The sequence below is a fragment of the Phragmites australis genome, chromosome 6 (assembly GCF_958298935.1).
Source record: "Phragmites australis chromosome 6, lpPhrAust1.1, whole genome shotgun sequence".
Taxonomy (NCBI): Eukaryota; Viridiplantae; Streptophyta; class Magnoliopsida; order Poales; family Poaceae; genus Phragmites; species Phragmites australis.
Window position 1 is genome coordinate 22,089,333 of NC_084926.1, and position 14,032 is coordinate 22,103,364.

The 14,032-nt window shown below is 46.2% G+C and overlaps 1 pseudogene; it reads right to left on the reverse strand.

The window, feature by feature from the left end:
- Positions 1-1,902: 1,902 nt before the first annotated feature.
- Positions 1,903-5,000, reverse strand: LOC133920546 (fruit protein pKIWI502-like; annotated as a pseudogene).
- Positions 5,001-14,032: the final 9,032 nt, after the last annotated feature.

The following is a 14,032-nucleotide window of genomic DNA, read 5'->3' on the forward strand; positions in this document are numbered from 1 at the left end:
CCATTTGAGCCAAGCTCATCTACTGGATAGCGTAGAAAAAGAAGGCCTGGTAAGCAGAGGAAGCCGAATACTGCTGCGACGCCAAATGAAACGATCCTGGATTCCTTCAGTCGAACGGACTTGCTCGACCAACTCCCAGATACTCGGTCAGAACTGACTGGCACGTACGGTGAGCGCACCCGTGATGTCCCGGACCCAGCGCCGATGTGCCAGAGCATCACCGACGCTCGCCTGACGTTCGCCACCGCCTAAAACAGATTACGACTAGCGTCGTTCCATACCTGCAGTGGGTTTGCACGATCCATTACGACCAACAGCAACGATCAAGGGTCGATGCTCGACTCCGCCCACCTTGTTCGGCGCGCCTCGCCGCTCTATGCGTTGCGTAGGGGACGTGCGAGGGTATTCGCCGCACCCGGAGGCCGATCATCAGAGGTGATGCTCCACTTCTTCGTCATCAGAGGAGAAGAGGACATTCTTCATCATCAGAGGTGATGTTCGGCACAATGAGAATCTTCTCCGTCGGAATCAAGTCCGGATCCACACACCATGCGTGCGACCACCCTGGGACGACCCAAGTTCTCCTTCGCGACGGTATCCGGCGTCGGCTGCAAGTTGGAGCAGGATCAAAGCCGCAGTGGATATATAAGTGCCATGCATGCGCTGGGATCCCCCAGAGCTCCACCAGCACCCGATATAACAATGGCTCGGCACTCGCCACCACAGTGGTAAAACCACTTGCAAATATAATCAGCCTCAGGAAATTATTTAAAAGGTTTTGAATAGTACAGGGGTTCGATACCTGCTTTTATACTTCAGGGGTTATCTAGATGAACCTCGGTACTTCACTAGGTTAAGTACACTTATTCTTATATAGTTTGCCCATTTTCACATCTCTCTAAACGGTAAAGAGTAAAGAAAGCACACAGCCACACTGAAAATATAGTAACAAGATAATTTGCTACAGTAGTATGATTTTTCACTGTTCAAGTATGGCTAACATTACAACTTGTTTGCAGGCCGATTCACTGATGTTGACAGGTCCGAAGCGGGGACTTAAGGTTTTTTTTTTCCGTATGGGTTTTTGTAGAGCTGCAGGTTTGCCCTCAACCAGTAGAGGCAGGCTGAAAATGTCATATGGAGTGAACATTGTTCTTCTGCATGACAGCGAAGTGAACGGCGTTCTTACTGCTGGTGATGATGGAATTGTACAGACAGCGCGTCGCGTAATCGGTGTCTCTGTCAATGAAATACCTGTGCTGACAATTGCTTCTCAAGGTGGTGAACGTGAGGCTGGCTGCATCCCTGAGTTTACTCCGAGGCGCAACGGCTATGATGAAGAGAGAATTGCCTGTGGTAGTTACAAGATGCAGGTGAGGGCGGGCTACTTGGTCGATAATGTAGTTGACCGCTGATGTTGTTAAACCTAATATGTACTGTAAATCCGTCGTGAACAAGTTTGGTAGTCCTGCAGTAAGTAGCGTACTGCATTGGTATTGCTCTGCTGCTGAATCTGGTGTTCTCGTTAGGAAGGAGATGCATCTTTGGAGGCTGAGTTTGTTCTCTGACCTTTCAAGTTGGCCATCAAGGTCCCCAAACTTGCTCGTCCAGTTCAAAGGAGTCCTGGGGACGATGTGGAATTACACGTGACTTGAGGCTTGAAGTCATCGATGGAAAATGAGAAGAGTAGATGAAGATGTGGGTGATGCCTTTGTGGTAGTCTGACCATGGCTCCCACAACGTTGCTAGGTTGGTGTACGATGCATAACCATAAACAAGCCTGAGACTCAACGACGTCAATTCGTGAACCGTAGCACAGTTTTGCATTGCCTGAATTGTAGCAACTCTGCTGATAGATGACACATTTATGTGCAACGAATAAAAAAAAAAAACAAAATAGTGGGACCAAATGTTCGGTTCATATATCGATGGAGCATGACAGTGAGGTCTAAGAATAAAATTTACACAATGAGGCCTAATGAATCATAATACATCACAGGAGACCCGCTATCCCTTTCAGTAGTTCGTCAAAATTTTGTCTTGTGATACACCATCCGCAACAAGGGCTGCGGTGATTTCCTGTACAGCAGAGAGAGGGCATCGTCAGTATCATCATCGCATCGATAAAAAAAACAAAAAAACTAAGCCACTGATTCTACTCAAAGCAAGTTAATAGAACGGCCATCTAGGACACAGCATAATGTATGTACTTCCAACACGACGAGGTGTACCTCGATTAGGAATCAGAAGAGCAAGGTATAGAAAACAGCAAACCTATCTAATTGTTCAGGTGCATAAAGCATGACATAAGGGGATTCCAGGAAATGAAGTGAGATTTGGAACAAACACCTAAATATATTGGATTAAATTGACGCAGCTCTTGAAATTAGCTGCACATTGTTGAGACAGTCAACACTGATCATCACCAAGTGGTGAGGATAGCCAACACAACAGAAAGTGCTGAGCAAGTGAGCAACATTCGGTAGCTCTGGACAGAAATCTAGCTACCCCTGGCAGAGCCAACTAGTGAATGTGACGTTCAAACAACTTCAGTATGTCTAGGTATAGGAATAAGTGGTACAACAATAACAAAGCCTTTTGTCCCAGGCAAGTTGGGTAGGCTAAAGATGAAACCAACAAGAGTTTGGGAATAAGTGGACACTTTGTAAAATATTTAAGCAAAGTGTATTCATGCATGATTTGAGGCAGTAGTTGTGTGACTAACAAATAGCGAGCAAAATCTTTCATAGGCTGAAGCTCACATCATGGTAAGGTTATGCAAAAGGATCCTGAAACAACGAATATGCGCACCTCTTGCATTTGCTTCTGTCCACATAACACTGCTCCCGTGCAAGATAGATTTACAATGTTCTTGGCTCTCAAGAAAGCATGCTGCAAAATTAATGACATTGGAAGGATGTATGTACCAGAGAACCTGTAATAATACAAAAATAATGGTGGAGCATTCCTTATATTACCTGAACATATCCTCGTTCACCTTTCCAACTATCATCTGGTTTGTGATAGGACCGGTATTATTTTAAGTCCAGTTGACTCCCAGTTCTTAAATCTATCCTGTCAGACAGAAAATTATATGTTTTATTATGAGCTGAAGGCTTCTCTGGTGAATACATGATTTGCATACAGCACACCGAGGGCAAATTCTCCAACCTGATATGCCGTACCGTAGTTTGTAGGCTTCTGGCACCATAATAAAGCCTCACATCAGCTCTTCCATCGGCAGCAAAACCGAGCTCGACAAGTGAACGAATTGTACTGCAATAAAAAAGCACAAGATTAATTTAGGCAGGATCCCATCAAAGGAGGCTAAAAAATCAGAGTAGATGCAAAAGTTGATATTCAACCACAATGCGGATGAAAACTGTAATAATATGACTCATGATCCTAAAGCCATTAGCCATAGGATTGTCTTGAGGATCATGCCATTTCCATCTAGGGCTGACCTAGTCTCTAACCATAGTTCGTTACTCCATTGGATACTTCACTACGTAAGAAACCATTAAATGAGACATGTCATTAGTGATGGTTTCTCAGTACGCGTCACTAATACATTATTAGTGACGAATCCAGTGCCGACCTGTCACTAATGTGTGGCCTAGACCGAGACCTGGCCACGACTCGTCACTAATGAGGGTTCATTAGTGACGACGAGCGAACGACCCGTCACTAAAGATATTAGTGTCTGTCACTAATAATTCAATCATTAGCGACAGGTATATAGGGCACGCGTTACTAAATGTAGCATATTCATTAGTGACGGGTCGTTATGAGACTCGTCATTAATATTAAAGTAATTAATGATAGGTCGTAATTGTTACCATCACTAATGATCGACTTATTAGTAACGGGTATCCTTATCACCCGTCACTAATTTCTGTTACGCCCATCTGCTCGATCACTCTTATCCGCTCATTTCTCTCTCTTGATCACTCTTATCTTTGATGATGTTGCTTAATGAGAAGTCTTGCTTTGCACTCAATAATATAGGATATGGAGATTTGTTGAATGAGATGAACCATGGTTATTGCTCGATGAGTTGATTGCGGATTCTTATTTCAACCAGGCTTAATTATGATTCCTCATGCCCATGCTACTTACAGTTGGAGTATGATGCAAAGTTATAGAGCTGCTTTTGGTTTAACTGGAAATCCATAGAATTCTATTTAGACCTGAAAACTCATTTTCGATTCAACGGTTTTTCGTAGAATTTCAAACACATGGAAACATAAATCTTCTTTTATCTTTCTAATTTTGGCCTGAGTTTAGCCTTGATTATTCTTTGGCTCGTACTCCCCTGAACTCTCTGAGCCATCTAATTATAACCCCCAAACTACGAAACCATCAACTCTGAAAACCAAACCCACAAGCCCAAATTCACCCGGTTTTAGCTGACCTCTAAATTGACAGTGGTAACTGGACAAGGAGCAAAAGTGGCAGCCACAAATGTCCTTAGTCTTCCTCATCATTTCTCCTCTCTTTTCATCTATCTACTCTCCCTCAATCTCTCCCAATCACCATAGCACAATCAGTAGCAACCCCAAATTGATCTGGTATGGAGCCCCCTAATCAAGTGGCATTAATCTTTGTTCTTTGATCACATCCCACCTCTGCAGTTGCAACCATCAAGAACTTACAATTTGCTAATTTGGTGAAAGAACTGTTCGATCCAAAACTTTGTTTAAAAAAACCTCCATTTTTCCTGCTTGATGTATATGTAGCAAGAGAAAGGAATGTGCATAAGGAGACCTCAGATGGACTGGACTTCAGGCTCATGGGCTTCAAATAGTTGAAGGTTGAGGATTGAAATTAGACGATTTATTTTTGTGAGAGTCAGAGAGGCATTCAGTAGAGAAGCAAGAGATTACAGATTACCTGATCCCTGTCCCGGTGGCGAAGATGAGCACGGTCTGCGCAGCATCCAGCGTTAACCTCTCGACAAGGAACCTCTTCCCCATGACGGCACCGAGCTCGACGACGTCCCCGCCACGTTGAGACAGGAGAATTTATTTTAATATTATTTTTAGGCAATTTCAGAAATAATAGAAAAATCATAAAATTTCAAAAATATTACTCTGTCACGAAACGAAAATGCAAAAACATATTTTCACACTATCGAACAGCGAAAAACTTATTTTCACAGGTTGGTTCGACGAGAATAAAAAAATTTGCATGTTGATATAGAGGAAATATTTTAAAATTCCCATTCCTCGAAAACAGGATATTTTCGCTGGACAGTTGTGCAAAAATTCTATTTTCGTGTTCCGATCCAACAAAAATTATTTTTTGCTGGATCGAAACATCTATGTATTTGCTTTGTATATACATATGTAAGATTTAATTTGGTATTAGAAAGAATGATTGCGGGTTATATTTTAGCATATGAAGATTTAATTATGGTAGAGAAATTAGGCTTCAAAGAATGTTTTTAGTATTAGGTTAAGGAAATGAAATATATGTGTAGAAATATTAGATCTAGTATGCTAAGTTAGTAAAATTGAATACATACAATTTCTTTAGAATTAAATATATGTAATTTTTTGTTATTACTAATGAGTAGGGAAAATAATTGTATATTTAGTTATGTTATCTCATATTTTTTACTGTAATATTGGTTAGATTTTAGGTAACAAAGATTATAATAAGTCATATTTTAAGGAAAATAATTGAGCATTACGTTAGGCAATTTTAAGTTAGTCACATTACATGAATGTAATTTATTTTTATTTGTAATTAACAGGGAAAATAGGTTGGTAGTTTATTTGATATATTTTTTTAGGTCGCAATTATGTCAAACCCTATAAGTCTTAAAGTTTTATATGAAAATTATCAAATTCGTAACGGTCCATCTGGTGTTGATTTGAGCAATTTTCTGTTTACCATCCTTAAGCACCCAAACCTTGAGAGTACAAGGATGAATGAGAGAAAAATATGGTTCATCTGATATTTTCAGTTGGATACTGAGATTTATACCATTACGATGCAATACATGTGAAGTCGTATGTTAGATCCAATTTTTTTTGGAGTTAAAGCCGGTGTATCGAACGAACAAGTTATTGAAATGGTTGGAGTGGTGCAGACGACGTCAGGCTGAGTTCAATATCCTGTTGCAGGCATGTCTAAGAGAAGTGTATAACAGTAGCAGTACAGTGATACCAGTAGAAGAAAATGATAGGCGGGAGCATGCAGTGTCGTGAGAGAAAGTTGAGCAAAGGCAGACGGTTGAGCCAGAGGTTGTTTTTTTTTGGGTAAAGGGCAGCACTTTATTAATCAGAAATAGATAGTTCAGTACAAATTATGGTCCGAATGAACTCCGGGACCTCATTACACCACACAGCCTCGACACCATGCACCGCCGATCGAGCTAGAACATGAGCCGACCTATTACAAGATCTGCTAACATGTGTAAACCTGATAGAAGAAAAGACTGAAGCCATTGTTCTTATGTCGTGGACGATGGCACCAATGGCAGATTGGTCAGCAACAGACGAGTTGATCCTTGAAATGAGGTTCAGACAGTATGAAGCAACGATCAAGCCCAGATAACCAGCATCCTGAACACTTTGGAGAGTACATCTAGTAGGTAAGGCTTCAGCCAACTTATGGTCAGAGGTGTATTGGATGAAAATTGACTTTGCCAGCAAGACCACACCCAAATGATTACGAAGCACAAAGCCTGCACCCATACTGTTACTTTCTGAAAAAAATGGCAGCATCAACATTGAGCATGGCCAAGCCTACCGGCGGTGGACTCCAATTAGGAGCTGAACGAAAGGATTCACACCTAGTGGGAGACTTGGTAGAAAAATGCTGCAAAATCATATCAACGTAGATTTTAATCTTCTCTCCAAATCGACGAGGGTGACGAGCCGATGAGACGGCTCGTCGTTTTGGACAGAGTTCTTGGAATCCCAAATGTGCCATATTGTAACAGCAAACACTGTAGCATCATTTGCCATAGCTGAAGTCGGCCAACCCAAAGTCCATTATTTGATATTAGTGAAGCTCTTAAGTTTCAGTCTGACAACAAAGCATGCTTTGATTTCTTTCCAAACATCTCTTGCAAACGGGCACAGTGACATGGTATGTTCAATTTGCTCAAATCGATTGCAGAAGCAGCATGCATAAGAACTCAGGATGGAGCGATGATGTAGCTGTGCACCTACGGCAAACAGTCATGTGCAAGGCGCCAGAGAATGACCTTCATCTTGTTGGGGCACTGCACAGCCCATAACTTCTTGCATCCTATTTCAGTGATATTGTGAGCTGAAGAAGCACCACTGCCATTCCTGCTACGGTCCGACCAGAATCTAGAGACCCGGGCATAGTTATATGCCAATCTCACTGTAAAAATATCAGTCTTCGTATGAGGCCAAGTGGCAAAATCTGGGCAATTTTCAGAGTTGATAGGAATCGATAGGATCTTCTTAGAATATCTTTGCCCAAAGCAGGTACGAATTGTTTCCTCATCCTAGGTGTATCCATCATCGGACGTCAGAAAATCAACATGTTGGCCATCCGACAATGGACTCGCAGGGAAGACAGTATGGATAGGAGTGTCAGGTATCCAGTTGTTTGTAGTGAGGGAGATACTTTTACCATTACCAATTCTCCAAAGGACCCCTGCACGCAGCAAATCCCGACCATGTAGAATACTACGCCAGGTATACGATGCAGCTCTAGGACATGTAGCACTCCAGAAGTCACCATTAGGAAAGTACCTTCCGTTCAAGACACGAGCACACAGTGAATCTGGGTTCGTGAGTAGGAACCAACCTTGCTTTGCTAGCATTGCTTGATTGAAGAGCACCATATCACGAAAACACATGTCTCCTAAGTTTTTCGGTGTGGACATCCAATCCCAAGCTCTCCAGTGCATTTTCTTCTTGCCTTCCTCAATTCCCAAAAGTTTGAGATGGGTCTCCTCATCTTTTCATAGATTGCCACTGGAATTTGAAAACAACACATTACATATGTTGGGATGGACTGCCACAGACTTGAGTAACGCTTCCTTGCTTGCCCAAAAATAGGCCTATCGAACCAGCCATTAAGTCGTTTCCACAGTCTCTCGCTGAGGAAATTGAAAGAGCTAGTTGGAGAGCGACCCACCCAAGTTGGCATCCTCATGCATGTAGCCTGAGGCGTCTCACCATGAACACCCAGCTTGGTCTTGACCCTTTCTTTCACTTGCTCATCGCAATGCTGCCCAAAATAAATGGATGATTTACTCATGTTTATTTTCTATCCTGACATGAGAAACTAAGTTAAAATATACCTTGCTTTATTTGTGATGAGTGATTGACATTGGTATTGATTTGGTTTAATGATCTTCGGTTTTGCATGAGCCTTGATGTGCTGATTCTGGAGAACCTGGAACTTCTGGTTTGAATCTGGAACTTCCGGTTGAACCTCTAGTGTTCAGAGCTTTTGACTCGCTGGAGCTTTCGGTGTCCAGTTTCGGCAGTTGAACCTGAAACTTCTGGCCTGAACTCGGAACTTTCGAATTAGCAGGAAAACCAAAACCGAGAGCCTCTATCCGGAAGTTAATCCGGAACTTCTTGTGAACAATGTTTTCAACATTGAATCCCTTCTACCCATTGGATCTTTTGGTGTTCACAAATGATTTTGGGGACATGCTTTCAATTGATGATTTTGATTTGGAAAAACTAGAAATGGGGTTGGAGATATATGTTTGCTTGTCTCATGATGTGTAGGTAATGTATGCAACTCGGCAACCAACGGCGGGATGATCGGGGCCAAGCGGGGCGCTTGGTGCCGGATGATCGAGGATACCGGGTGGAGTCAAGAGTGATCCTAGTTGTACACATGTAGGTCAAGTAAAGCATGAAAGATAGATGGAGATAACGTATTTACAAAGTCAAGAGAAAGGGTATGCTGGTGCAAGTGATAAGACAACCTGAGAGATTGGGAGCAGAGGAGACTTACTAGCGGTCAAGATCGTAAGACAGAGTATACGTGTTAACATCGGGATACTTGCTTGAGATCAAGCAAGTGATAGTGAGTCACGTTTTGAGAAATGTACAAGGAGTTTCACGATTTGATCTCAAAACCATGGAAAGGATGGAAGTGCACGTGGCATCATTGCGAAGCTTGCGTCGAGGCAAAGCTAAATCATAAAGGTGTCATGGTCATCCAATGGATGGAGGAGAAAATAAATTAAAATGCTCTCGATGGTAGGTAAGAGTGTACTACAAGAGATGAGTATTTTGGGGACAAGGAAACTTGGAACCCACGAAAGCTCTCAAGGCATATAAATAGAGAGGTATGGCTATGTGGGAGGCTTGAATCAGCCACTTGAGCCTCTTGAGCTATCCATATGAGAGCTTTATGCTAGAGTTTTAGATGAGAGAAAGATGGGTGCTTAGCCTATGTATTAGGTGAGATCTATATAAGGAAAAATCTTTGTAATCCGTTTAAAATAGGGCTGACCTCTTTAAGCAATAAAATTTATGTTTACTCTTGTACTCGAATTCACCTCCTTCTAGTTTCCCCCTATTGGTTCTCATCCAAGTTTACAAGTTTTTCGATTATCGGTTGCGATTTTCGTTTTTCTTTTTGAGCTGAAATTCTCCACCTTGCTAAAGTCATTATTCTCGTTGCTAGAGGCATAAAATTCACATACTAATGTACAAGATTGGGTCTTGAATTTCCTTGCCTTTAAATCATTAACTTGGAGAATTTCTTCACCCGGTGTTCTTCTCTTGTTTCTGTGAGTTTTGTTTCTCAAGTTCCAATCTTTGTGTGGGGATATCTCTTGGAATGGTTTGCAATGGAACCTAGTATTCAATTCTATCATAAGACCCACGGTTGGCTGGATTCCAAGTTTGGATTTTGAAATTTTGAGCTACTGTTCGGTTCTGGTCGAAACTTTCGGATTGAAATTTCAAATCGTGACAGAGAACCCCAAGCCAGAGTTCATCTGGAGCTTTCGGATACCTAAACTTCCAGATTACACTCGCAACTTCCAAATTAATAGTGTTTTCAGCTTTGAGTTTCCGCTGTGTTCTTTATTAAGTTTTGTTGAGATTCGGTTTTGATGTGCGCTGTGTGAAAATAGGAGAAGGTCATCAGTTTCGAAACAAATTGTTAAGGCACCTATTCACCCCCCTCTAGTCGCTGTTCTCGGTCCTACAATTGTTATCAGAGCTAGTTTGATCACTTGTTGACCTTAACCAGCTTTATGATCCGTAGGCGATAATGGAGAGACATGAGAATATCCCGCTCTTTGAAGGTCGAGATTTTTCGTACTGGAAGGTGCGCATGGAGGCGTATCTCTTAAGCCAAGGAAGTGCAAATATTCGAAAGAAATTGTTAAGGCGCTGTCGGTGTATCAGGAACCGGGGGTCTCTGAGTCTCGAGGCTAGGCCAGCCGTCCGCGACGCGTCACCATCCTGCGAGGTCCCTCCTGCGGGATGAGGAAATTCTAAGTTCCGGGAGAAGGTGCTCGGGGCCACAGCCTCTGGTCCCCGAGCACCCCAGTTCCCCGATGACCCGCAGAGTCCAAGTACCGGGAAGAAAGTGCTCGGGGAGGTGCCCGCTCGCCCCCGAGTACCCTAGTCCCCCGATGGGCCGAAGAGCTAAGTGCTCGGGAGAGAGTGCTCGGGGCTGCGCGTGGCAGCCCCCGAGCGCTCGGTTCCCCGAAGGTTCTACAGAAGTGCTCGGGAGAGAGTGCTCGGGGATGCACGTGGCTGCCCCCGAGCACTCGGTTCCCCGAAGGTGCGTGCAAAGGCGCTCGGGAGAGGGTGCTTGGGGTTGCGCTTGGCAGCCCCCGAGCACTCGATTCCCCCAAGGTTCGCACGAGGACACCCGAAGCCCCGACGACCCAGAGGGGCCCGCCGACGAGGTGTCGACAAGTCAGAGGTCCAAGGCCGCATTTAATGGACATGCGCGGCCTGACATCCTGACATCCCCAATTGCTCCCGCCGCAGTGTCAGTCCCTGCCATGCTTTGGCAGGGGGGCGCGGGTCCATTAATTGCACGAGTCCCGTCCCGTATCATCTGGTGTGTCTCGGGATAACGTTGCCGGGATCAAGGCGTTCCGCCTGCCACCCTGCCATGGCAGAAGGACAAGGCAGGGTGGGCACGCCAGATGCCTCTGTGGCTGCCCGGTGGGCCCTCTCAACGGCGCCTGCCGCGGGGGCGTGCACAGCGGCGGGCGATCGGGCGACGCGCCGCGTTTTCCACCACCCCTGTCACCTCGCCCAGAGGAAATGATAACGCCTTTCTCAGTCGTGGCGTCTCGGAACTTGTGCCTCCTCTTTCCCGTTCGGGGTATGTCGTGGCCGGCGAGTGCATAAAAGGATGGGCATACAGAAAGAAGAAAAAAATCGAGAAAACATCATCGAAGGCAGACCAAGACAACCCGAACACACGAGAAAACATCCGAAGACAGATCGAGACGATCAAAGACATCATCCGAAGAACACCGCAAGCAAGCTTGGGTAGAGTTAGAACAAGGGAGCCTCAAGCTCTCAGTTAGACCATATATTCTTGTAACCAGACATTTTCCCTGAGGGATCCCCCTTCGGGGAAAGTTATTGCATCCATACAGGAGTAGGGTATTACACCCCCGTGCGGCCCGAACCTGTCTAAACCCCGGTGCATTTGCTTCCCTTTTGCACTAGGTCGATCCTCCCCCACCACCAGCCATTGCATTTATTTGCACTCCCATTTATTTTTCCGACGAACTTATTCAGGATCATCCCATCGGCCGAATCTCTAAAAAGGGGTCTCTCGGGATCCCTGTGACAGGAGTTAATCCTCCGACGGCTGGCGCGCCAGGTAGGGGGGAACATCTCTGAGTCTGTTCGTTTGTTTTCTTCCATAGACTCAACTTCGGCGTAGACTCGCCTTTGGCGAGGCCAGCCCGGGAAGCGCGCTACTTGCGGCGCATGCTCTCCTCAGGCACCCGCCATTCCAGGCAACGCCGAATACGCCGAAAGGCCGGTGGATCCAAGATGAGGCGGTCCTCCCCTCCGAGCTCACTTTAGGCTCCCCTCGGGTGCATGCATATTCTGAGGGTGAGCAGGAGCAAAAAAGGCGCGATGACGTTGACTACCTGGAAGAGCGCCAGCGGCGTGCTGCCGTCCGGGCGGCTCGGTACTAGCAGAGTCTGCGGCGATACCATATGCGCCATGTCCGGGCCCGGTCTCTCGAGGTGGGGGACCTAGTTCTCCGACGCGTCCAGTCGCGCGAAGGAAAGAATAAGCTGTCCCCCATGTGGGAAGGTCTCTTCACCGTGATCGGGGTCCCGCGAGAAGGTTCTTTCAGGTTGGCGGCAGAGGATGGGCAGCCGCTCCCGAACCCGTGGAACATCAAGCACCTGCGCAGGTTCTACCCGTAGCTGGCCGTGCTCGTGCCTCAGGTCAACCAGGCCGGGGGCTTCCCCCCGCCCAAGTTGACCGGGGGCTACCACCCATTGGGTAAGTCACCCAAACTGTAAAATTTGTAAATTCAATATCTCAAATATTTCAGTCGTAAGTCAATTTCTTTTTCCTGGATTCTGTTTGTTTAACCTGTCTGGTGAGATGCTCGGTTGTGCGAGAAAAAGTTCGCTCTCTCTCTTTTTCCCCGCTGATAAAAGAATCCCAATCGGTATGCATGTGGGCAGTTGCCGCTGACTTACGTCCGACATGGTAGGCTGTGGTGTTCGGTGTCGTGGCAGACTCCCGGGCACTACCGAGTTCCGGGGTGCTCTGGGTAATCCTATCACTCGAGCTGCTCGAGTAGTCCGGAGCCTAGGCCCCCGGGACGGGCTGTCGGTGCTCGGTCTGGTCTGTCGTACCCGGGCGCCACCGGACCATAGGACCTCTGGGTTATGCCTCTCTCTGCTCTCGTCGGCCGGTTTGGGCATTCAAGAGGTCTCTGGTCAGAAACGAGAGCAGTCTATAACAAGTACTGCACTGACAGAGCGCACTAGGCAAAGAAATTCCCTATTCTCTCTTAAGTCACAGGCCGACAATCAAGAGCAGCTCGACCACGAGGGCCTCGATGCCCAGGTCGCTGATCGGCCCCAAGGGTGCTCGGGTGGTCCTACCGCTTAGGCATAAGTGGTCGAGATCACCCGACCCCAGGATCCTCATATGCCCCTTGACGCTCGGGCACTCCGGCTGAAGGAACCAAGTCCCCGGACACCCCGAGCTCGGAAGCTCACGCTCCTCCTGGATCGGTTGGCCGGAAGGCCGACAGCTGTCCGGTGAGTGGTTAAATTCAAACAAATTTGCGTTCAATAATATTATGTTCCCGAGTCATCCTCGGGGGCCCTCGCATTTTAATCTGCTCGGCGAGATGATCTCCTCGCACACAAAACCCTACCGTTCGTCTACTTTTTCCTGGAACGACAGAGCGGTTCGTAGAAAGGTATACCGCGCGTACGGTAATGTCCGTCCGAAGCCCTTCGTGGTGGTCGTGGTGTTCGGCCCGCTTTTAAGGACCCCGAGCACTACCGAGTCCCTGGGTGCCCTGGGTAATCCTATCACTCGAGCCTCTCGAGTAGTCCGGAGCCTAGGCCTCAGGGGCGGGCTGTCAGTGCTCGGTTCGGTCCATCTTAAGCCCGGGCACCACCGAACCACGGGGACTCTTGGTCACATTTCCGCCCGCGCGCGTCTTCGGTCTACTGACTGAGTGGTCGCGAGGTGAAAAAGTATTCATCGGTCATGGCGTGTTCCGTGCTGGATCAATCCAACTCCCGAGCAAGGAAGTTCGTGTCTTTGTCTTCTGACTTAGACGATGCGGACTCGCAAGGGCTCGGGGGCTGAACGCGCCAAGAACGACGATCGAGACGACTTCGTTCTCGGGGATGGAAAGGTCGGGAACTGTCCGATTGAGTACTCCCCGGGGCTTCAAGGCAAAACATCGGAAGGAACACTAAGTACTCAAGAACACTGGAGTTGCGAGCCCAAAGAAAAGCTGCCATTATATTCACAAGGAAAATACAAACATTTCTGAGGGATCACTCCCATATTTACATCCATCCAAGACAACTACTACAAAA